The following is a 10,269-nucleotide window of genomic DNA, read 5'->3' as shown; positions in this document are numbered from 1 at the left end:
TACCGAACCTAAGCAACTCGCTTCTCCTACATGTCAAAACCGGATTTCAGCACGTTCCTTTTCCTTGTTTGGCAAAGTTTATCTTTTTGGAGGTTTGCTTCCTAACGACGGCTTTGAGTCTCAACCCTTCGGGGAAGTGTATGACCCGAATACTAACCTCTGGTCTCATATTCTTCGTCCGCCTAACTCAGATCCACATATTAGCTCTATGTACGTGCACCTGTTTGTTGCATCCCTTGGTGAATCCAATGCCAAATTTATGGTTTCTGATTATAATATATCGCCCAGTGGTCGTGGTCTTGTTTATCTGTACGATGTTGCTACTCAAAAGTGGATGACGCATCTTCCTGTTCCTCCTAGGGACTTTGAACCTGAGTTCGTGTATACTTCTCCGGTCATCAATAAAGATGATAACCACCTGTATTGGATTGACAAGAGAAGAGCTTTTATCTATGCTTTGGATTGGGAGGAAATGAATGTTTTTTCCGGTCCCATTGTCGGAATGGAACATGTCGGCGTATTGTACGACTTAAAAAAAGTTCATAGTCCTCTTTCTTTGCTTCATCTATGGGACGACTACTTTTGTCTCGTTTGGTTAAGGCCTTCGTATCTCTACTCTAAAACTACAGAACATCACTTCACATTTATAAAGGTGGTCAAGTATTATGATCCGGATTCATTGGTGGCTTTCGTTGTAGGGTGTTTCGTCGATTTAAATCGGCAGAGTCCTGACATCTTAGATGCTATCTGCTTCTAAATTTATGGTTAGTCGATTTTTGTTCATTTATTGTTTCTTGTGTTTATCTAGTGCTCTCACTGTTTTATTAGTTTGTCTACTGTTCTTATTATTTCTCAATGTTTCTCAATGTTTTCTTTGAATTAATTTGAATTGGTCATATTATCGTTACCTTAAGAGTTCTGTAATTCTTTAGAGCAATTCCAAATTACCAGATGCTTTATAAAAGCAAGCACGGTATGTGCCCCATTTTAGCCAACACGAGATTGGCCCGACCTAGCACGACACGACACACCCTGGGCCGTAGGTCGTGCCTGGGCCAAAGTTTGAGAAAGATAAACCATGCTTAGCCCAATCTTGTCACGGGCCAAATTTGGAACACAATAAAAAGAGGTAATAAACAAATTAAAAAATTATTTAAATTTTTGATAGTACTAGTTGTTGCTCCGCGCCCTCCCGGGCGCGGTGCCCCAATTTGGTCAATCTTGTAGACGTTCGCATGAGGAAGTACGGTAGAATAAATGGAAAGTATGACTAACATTGGCAAGGAATAGAGTTCATAGAAGTCGTGTCGTTCAAAGATTTGTACCAAAACACGTCATCATTGTTATATACAAACACAATTAGAACTGGATGGCATATGCGTATAGCTCATGTGAATTTGTAGTACAATTAGCGCTAGTTGTTGCTTGGCAACCTTGAGGAATCAGCGAAAATAAGGCGGGAGTATGGAAACAGAAAAGGAATTGGTCCATGTACTCAAATGGTGGACCGTATATTACTCAACTGGAGAAAATGTTTGAAAACACGAGTTTGCCAAGAAGCCTTGGTAAAATACTCAAAAACATTTTTCTTGGCGGTGCAACGACACTAAGGCACATTTTTTTTTGGCAAACCGAACCAAAGAACGAGACAACACCACGAGAGTAGGAGAGGAACTAAAATACATTTGGTCAAATGTCAAAGACGACTACGTAGCCCAAACAATATACTTAGTATTCATCAACTTTCCAACACCAAATGATTATCACATATTCTAGTCGTATTTCAACCACCAATTAGCAGCTAAACATGCTGTTCCAGATCTCGCCATAGGATAGTTATTTAGTACTTGACAAAAACAAAACAACCTTAGTCGTCTTTTTGGTCTAGGTTTCCCGATACATCACCAACCTGTACAAATTCTTGAATATCGAGTGTTTCATTGTCAACTGCCACTTTTACTCCAAGTGCGGTGTAGTACGATATTACCGATATTCCCTGATAGGAGGAGTCTTCGGTGCTACATCAATCAAGACAAGCAACAGCGATACGTTGAAGCTTTTGTACGTGCACAGAAGTTGCAAGTAAACTGATATTTGATATCTTCTCCTTTCCTAGTAAACTTGCACAGTCAACAGCAGACATAAGTGAAGTAATTTCCCACAAAAAAATGTCAGCATAATCAATCTGCTTTGGAACCGGTTAGATGGATTCCATATGAATCAAACTATCAAAGCATGTATGAGAGAAGGTTAGAAATCACTTGTAAGCAGATAGGTATGGACCAATATCACAACTCAAATAACACCCAAAAAGGGAAAGAAGTAAGAGGTAACTGAGCTGAAAAAGTTCATAACAACATTACCAGTGCCATGATGGTTCTTGCATATTGCAGGGCAAGGGGGGGTTCGGAGATAGACAGGCTTACTCATAACTCGACCATCTTCTTACATCCTTTAAGTAATTGTTTAGACGTAGGTTTCAAAGAGGCAGAAGAAACATAAGCTAGAAGAGACACAAGTCACCTGAAACAAGGAGAACCAGCGTGAACTTAATACCCATCTTCTTCTAAGCTCTAATTCCAATCCCTTTAAACCCTATACTTTTCAACCTGAAATCAATATATGTACAGACTAAATACGCCTAATGAATAAAAAAGAGACGCGGAGTGAAATATAACATTTTTCTTAAGCAAAGGTTGCATAAATTAAATCGTAAGCACCTAGTGTCAAACTTTCTTTTGGGGCTTTAGAAGCTTGAGCCATGACATCCATCTAGTTTGCTCCTACAGGCAATTACGGTAGAAAATAAATGGACATATATGACTGCAAGTTAAAACTTGCAGTAACCGCAGTCTATACCTAAGCGTTTTTGTACCACAGCGGTAACCCTAACATAGAAAGAGCATAAAAATGGTGTTTGGCTAATAGTACTACCCCTTTTTTGAGTTATAAGAGAGGATGACCCCTCTGGCCTCTGCAACCCCAAGGTTTGACTATTTAAATCCCTAAACACACACTAACGACCCTAAAGTAGACATCATCAAATGAGTAACAACCGAAACTAATACGAAATAACATCACCGCCCTACACCCAAAAGCAACAACTTAGCAATGGCTCTGTTTTATATAAATAGATCACTCCCAGGAACTACACGTCGGCCCTGCTTCTGTCAATCATTTTAGATACGAAACCTCATTTGGACTACAAAATGAACTCTTTTTATTGTCGTTGTGGGTATAGTCCAGCCCATTTGTGCAATTTAACGAGGGACGTCGAGACCATCTCATAAAAGAGCTATAAAACACAATTAGTATAAGCTAAAGTAGTGATCATCGTAGAACATAAGAAAACTGAAGTGATCAAATGAAAGAGAATAGAAGAGAACCTAGTACTCCATTGTGGCAGGAAGTGTCCAACAAACAAAGACCAGATAAGAGAAGCGAGCAACCCCTCATTTTGAGCTCCATCACACCGCAGTAAAAAAAATTGTTTCTAAAATTCTTGTCAGACAACCTGAATTAGAAAACACTGACCTCGATCCATCAACAAATTCAGAAACTTTGGTATAGCAAAAATAAAGTATATGAAAAATGGAAAAGAGCGAATTATACCTGTATAAGAAAGCAGCCTGTTTATGGATTATTAGCAGTGTCATACAACACAAAAATAGCATGCAAATTGAGTTGATGCAGTAATATGATCCATGAAATCGGAACTGTGATTAAACATTAATTAAACCTACACATAGAAATTATAACACCAATATAAATAAATACTCACACCGTTCGGTTGAATTTCATACATTTTTTAAAAATAGGTGAGGTATATTTTAATCAAACGTATGGAATTCAACCGAACGGAAGGAGTAACTATGATTACATCTAAATTGAAGAATTATAAACAATTGATAACCAATATTGAAGAAAGATTCGGACTTACAATGATCCCAGAAGCCCTAATTGCATGAAGAAGCCCAAATTACTGTTAAAGAATGATGATGATCATTGTTGTGCGGCGGCAGTCCCAACAATCGATGATAGTAGTTTAGCTGCACATTACAAAGTCTCAAACATCTCTTGCTTGAAGCTTTATTTTGTGACATGGTGGTTAATAATCTAAACTTAGTAATGTTGAATCCTTTCGCTGTTGTAGAAGGACCAGCCTGTTTATGGATTTTCCAAGTCTCTTGTGACTCTAGTTTTTGATAGCCAACAGTTAGGGTAACTGTGAAGTCCAAAGCCGGAGCAATGCAACACATAAATTCCGTCCCCAGGACCCCGTGAACACATATACACAGGATAGTAACGCAGGAAAAGAAGAAATACGGCAATGGAAATAACAAACAGAATCAACACTTGCCAAATAAACCAGTAGAAATTAGGACAATGAAACCAGTACATGTGATTTATCAAAACCATAATTAAACAAACTAAAAACATACAAAATCATAAAATTGAACCGATGTAAAGATTGATGAAGATGGTAGTTCACAATTCACCATTTTGAGTGGGGGAGATGATAAACAATACTTTCATAAACTTCTAATTGGCTCCTAATATGAGCAAACAAGTCAAATGAAATTCTTTTAAATTTCTCATCAGATTCATATACATGTGACAGTCGTGCATCAAAAGACATACAACATACTGTACTTTTTTGGATGAGCTTGCCAGGAACATGTCTAATGCAATAAAATTTGGCCAATTAATAACCTAATTAAAATTGAAAACATAAGAAATTTAACAAACCAACGAGAATAAACACAGATATTTGAATGAAAAGGTCATTTTGAACTTGATTATCTGATTAAATTAAACGATGAAACCTAAATATCAATTTCATAATAAATTCAAAACAATCAAAAATTATACCTGGAATAAGGTTAAGAACAATGATAAGAGGAAGGCGAGATTTTTGATGAGTAAATTGCAGGTTATAATGCGAAGTCGATTGCTCGTTGTTGAGAGAAGAGGGTTTTTGAAGATGGAATTCTCTTCACATATTCGATGATCCACAGGTATAATTTATGAGCCAAAAACCCAGAAAACGATCATTCAAATATCGCCTTCCTCTATCATTTTTTATCATTCAAATTTCTCTTCAAACCTTCAAAAATTCTCTTCAAACCTTCAAAAATTCTCTTCACATATTCTCTTCACATCTTCACAGATTTTTGATGATCCACAGGGACTTCTCTTCACATATTCGATATCAGCTATCAGCTGAACTGAAGGACAACCTACAACCAAAAACAGTGACAAAAAAAAACATTAAAAACGAGAAAAAGATGGAAACTTTATTACTGAGAACAAAAATAAGATGAAACCCGGATTGGAATGATGGATTATGAAGATCGTTTTTATAATGAAAGTGAGGGGAAAATGGGGAAAATATCTAATAAAATGATACAGCAACATTACAATTGATACCTTTGCAATGTAATTGGCACACAGGTCTAGACAAGCATTATAAATTATAAATAAGTGCAAAAACGAAGTAATTAAAATGACCCAAGCATCAACAGGAAAACTAACCTCTAGCTGTGCAAGCACGAACCAACCTCAGAGGCACTGTTCAACGAATGAAATAATAATATTAAACGTAGTATTAATAATCAAAGAAATGATAACAATTATAAGAATAACACTAATCGGCGACAAACCCAGAAAAAATGAAAAAGATGAGTTCACCAGTTCTAGGATAATCAGAGATGGGAGCTAAAATCATCAGCTGAGTTCAGATTAGGAAAAGAGAGAGAAATAGGGCGCCAGTATACATGGTTGTTCCCGCCGTTGTCATCAAAAGCAGCATTGTCATCGCCATCATATCAACACCTTATCGTCACTACCATGACACCAAGTCCTTATCGTCAGCGTTGTGGTCTGATATTGAATGAAGGGATAAACAAGGATAACAATTTAGCACAATACCAAACTGATTAAACAAGGATACCAATTGATCACTCTAATTTCGACCACATAAATGATTTTCCCGATATATGAAGGAATTGATCTTCATGTGAGGATAAGGGGATACAAAAGAGTATTGTAATTAAAGCGATGAAACTAATACGAAATCGAAATTAAAACAAGCAAAATCGAAACTAATACGTAATTAACCGACCGCACAAATACGTATCAATTCAACAGGGCGCCATTGGAGAAAAAACAAGATAAGGAAAGCCTAAAAGAAAGACACTAAAATCAAACAAAACCCTAAAATTCAACAGCACAACACCGTATTTGTATGATGATCAGTTAGTACCTTAGGGATGATCATGTGGGAAGCAAAAGAAGAAGATAAAGCCATAGAGGAGAGAATAATATAATGAAAAATGGCAAGTAAAGTGAATTGAATTATATGGGCAATAAAATTGAAAGAATGCCCACTTTATAATATTGGATTGACATCATAATAATCAATCAATAAAAATGATGAATCATACTCAATGTTAGGAAACGGCGTATGTCTACCTTCCATTCAAGGAAAAGAAAAGATAAGGGATGTGTTAGTTGGTCACAAATTCAAAGTTTTAAACAAAAAAACTCGAAATAATGAACATCGAAAAGAAGAAAGAAGATGTAACCTTAAATGTTGCCATCAGACTCATCATAAGCACCGTCATCGTCACCACGGCATCGTCATTGTGGTGTGAAATTGAAGGGGAAAGGGGAAAATGTCACTGAGATGAAGCTATGGAGTATAGCAGAGATGGAAGGATTGAGGGTGGTTTTTTAGAGGGATGAAAATAAGCGGATGAGAACTGATAAAGAAAATGATCAAAAGTTGTGGATGAGAGTATAGCAGAAATGGAAGGTGGAGATCTAATGTGTAAATCTAACGGCAGAGGGAGACTTTGGGTGGTACTATTCATTGCTACAGTAGACCCAAGTCCTCTCTTTTTAAGATGTAAGGATTAATAATGAACCAACCACGAGATGCTATAATTCCTAATTCAAATATCATTGTGATTGCAAAATTTTACAAGGACTTTGAGAGTAATTTTGTTAATAACAAATCTGGAAATTTTCAAATTTCTTTTTTAAGAAAAACGTTTAGTCATGTAGTAGTGAATTGTTTTTATTAAAATGCAACTATTTAATTGATTGATATAGTGCGGACCAAATCCGACGGTCATAACATCAAAAGTGTACTTCGTATTTTATTTATTTTTATTTATTTTTTTTTTGGTACATAAGAGGGTAAAAACCCGAAAACTAGTGCACTAAACGAGGGGTAGTAACCCCTAGAAGATCTTCACGCAGGATTGACCTAAGAGCATCCGGTGGATCATCAAAGAAGCTAGGACTAGTAGATGAGTGAACGCCTTGATTCGCTAGCCAATCGCTTGCTCGGTTTGCCTCTCTAAAGACATGTTGGATGCGTACCTTCCACCCAGGTAAGCGGATAAGATCTTTGCATCGAATTACAAGGGGTCGAAGGCAATTACTCACCAATTGATCCTCCAAGACTAGCTTGACGCATGTTTCGTTGTCCATATGGACTAGAAGTTTATCGATATGAAGAATCCTCGCTCTTTCCAGCCCAGTTACAAGAGCTAACATCTCCGCTCTCATGGAAGTACATATCCCACCTGAGAACATAAAGGCTGAAACAAAATTACCCGTATCATCACGAAGGATACCTCCGCACCCTGCCGGACCCGGGTTGCCCTTCGATGCACCATTTGTGTTCAAAAGGCACCAGCTGAAGGGAGGTGGATGCCAGCGAATCAACACTTCCCGAGTTCGATGACCAGGATTAGGTATAAAAAGAGAGTATTTATCAAAGGCATTCTTCGAGGACTCAAACTGTTGATGAAGAAACGGGATGGGGTCTAACGGGTTATCTTGCGCACGACCAAAGGCTACATTATTTCGCCAACGCCATATCCACCAACAAGTGATGGCAAATTTCATGGACCAGTCGGCCACCCCCACATCGATATTATTGCTAGCATTGAACGATATCCAGTCATTATAAGGGATGTTATAAAAGGAGGACAGAGAGGGAGGAATACCGAGGAGGCTCCAAAGATGACGGGAGAAAGGGCCAAAACGAAGTACGTGATCCATGTTTTCTTCTTCAGCGAGACATCTGGGGCAGCTTGGGTCATCAGAAAGATTGCGACGGACCCTTGCGACATTACACATCGCTCTTTTATGGGCAGCTAACCAAATAAAGAACTTTATTCGTTGTTGGACGGGCAATTTCCAAATAGCATGCCATCGAACTTGATTAGCTTCTGGTACCGGGTCCATACCTTTGATAATATTTAACGCGGATTTAATCGTGAATTTCCCGTGTGAGGTTCCATTCCAGTACAAAGAATCCACCAGATTGGGGTCGGGTGATAGAGAGAAAGACGCTATTTTAAGGAGACTTTCGCGCGGAAGAAAATTAGCAAATTCATCCCACTTCCATCCATATTCCTCATCCCACATATCACTCACTGCTGCCCCTAATAATGTTTCCGGAATAGGAAGAATAGCAACATCCGATAGGGTACCTTCTTCAACCCAAGAATGGTCCCAAAAAAGGGTTCGTTGTCCGTTTCCTACTGCCGAGGTAGTGCCTTTAACTATATTCGCTGCTTGTGACGATATTCCTGCCCAAACATTAGACATATTTGATTTGGGTTTGAACATGTCAATATCGCATCTTCCACTACAATATTTAGCACGCAACACCCTAGCCCAAAGGCTGTTTGGTGTCGACAGAACACGCCATCCTAGCTTTGTCAAAAAAGCCGCATTAGCTTGCCTTGATGAGGTAATTCCGAGCCCGCCATTAGTTTTGGGTTTCTGAATGGTCTCCCAAGATAAAAGATGAATCTTTCTTTTGTTCTCATCGCCCCCCCAAAGAAACCTTCGGGTTTTTCTATCAATATCATCACATGTCGTTTTAGGAATTTTAGCCGTCTGCATGCTATAATTAGCCATAGAGGATAACGTGGACTGAATGAGCGTGGCTCTCCCTGCCATTGATAGATGTTTAGTACTCCAACCCGTAAGCCTGGTATTAAATTTGTCGAGAATTCGATTGAATGTGTGCTTAGTAACTCGGCCGTTGATAGTTGGCATACCCAAATAAGTTCCCAAATCATCCGTTTTCTCAAAACCCAATACACTAGTTACCTGCTGTTGAACGACCGTGCTTGTATTTGGCGAGAAAAAGACTCTCGATTTAGCCACACTAACCTTTTCTCCGGAAGCTCGACAGAAAGTGGTTAGAACATTTGAAATAACTGAAGCTTGCTCGGTGGTTGCTTCTGCGAAGAGGACCATGTCGTCCGCGAAGAATAAGTTCGAAATAATAGGTCCATTAGAACATATTTTAATAGGATTCCATCTGTGACACCGAACCTCTTCATCAATTAATTGTTGTAATTTCTCAAGACACATAACGAATAGATACGAAGACAGTGGGTCGCCTTGTCGCACCCCCCTTGACGGCGTAAACATATCAGTCGGCTCTCCATTCCATAGGATTTGCATTCGAGCAGTTGTGACGCATTCCATTATGACATCGACTAAATAAGCAGGAATGCACATATCATTAAGAGTGTCTCGAATAAAATCCCAACATAGTCGATCATAAGCTTTTTCGAGATCGATTTTTATGGCCATAAACCCTTTGTTGCCTTTCTTCCTGCGCATGGTATGGATAGTTTCTTGAAATACCACAATATTATCTGAGATTTGACGACCCGGAACAAAACCACTTTGTGTTTCTGATATGAGATGAGGTAGGACTTTTTTAATTCTGTTAGCAAGAACTTTGCTAACGATTTTGTACGAAACATTAAAAAGCCCTATAGGACGGAATTGTGTAATATATTCGGGACCAATTACCTTAGGAATTAGAACAATATGTGTATCGTTGAAATTCTCCGGGAATCCTTTACCTTGCAAAGCCTTTATCACTGTTTCACAAACTGACTGACGGATGATCGACCAATTTTTTTGATAGAAAAGAGCTTGAAAACCATCCGGCCCGGGTGCTTTGAGGGCTCCCATATTAAAAATAACCTTCTCAATTTAAGATGTAGTATAAGGACGGGTTAACCATTCGAAGTCATCTCGACTAAGCTCAGGAAAAAGATCGTATAAAATCCCCGTCCCCGCTTCATATTCTCCCTCCTGTGTATACAGTTGCTTATAAAAATCAAGCACCAGCTTTTGAAGTTCTCCTTTATTCTCGACCCATTCCTCGTTCTGGTTCTTTAATGAACTAATACGATTTCGCCATCTTCTTACTAAAGTGCT

The 10,269-nt window shown here is 38.4% G+C and overlaps 1 long non-coding RNA gene across 1 annotated transcript; it reads right to left on the bottom strand.

The window, feature by feature from the left end:
• Positions 1–4,877: 4,877 nt before the first annotated feature.
• Positions 4,878–5,884, bottom strand: LOC141609359 (uncharacterized). The gene is made up of 3 exons (XR_012527379.1): positions 5,692–5,884; positions 5,536–5,571; positions 4,878–5,240 (listed from the first exon to the last, which is right to left on the bottom strand). It is a non-coding gene; the product is annotated as an uncharacterized LOC141609359 (long non-coding RNA).
• Positions 5,885–10,269: the final 4,385 nt, after the last annotated feature.

Source organism: Silene latifolia, chromosome 10, assembly GCF_048544455.1.
Source record: "Silene latifolia isolate original U9 population chromosome 10, ASM4854445v1, whole genome shotgun sequence".
Lineage (NCBI taxonomy): Eukaryota > Viridiplantae > Streptophyta > Magnoliopsida > Caryophyllales > Caryophyllaceae > Silene > Silene latifolia.
Note: the sequence above shows the minus strand (reverse complement) of the source record. Positions and strands in the feature narration are given on the sequence as shown.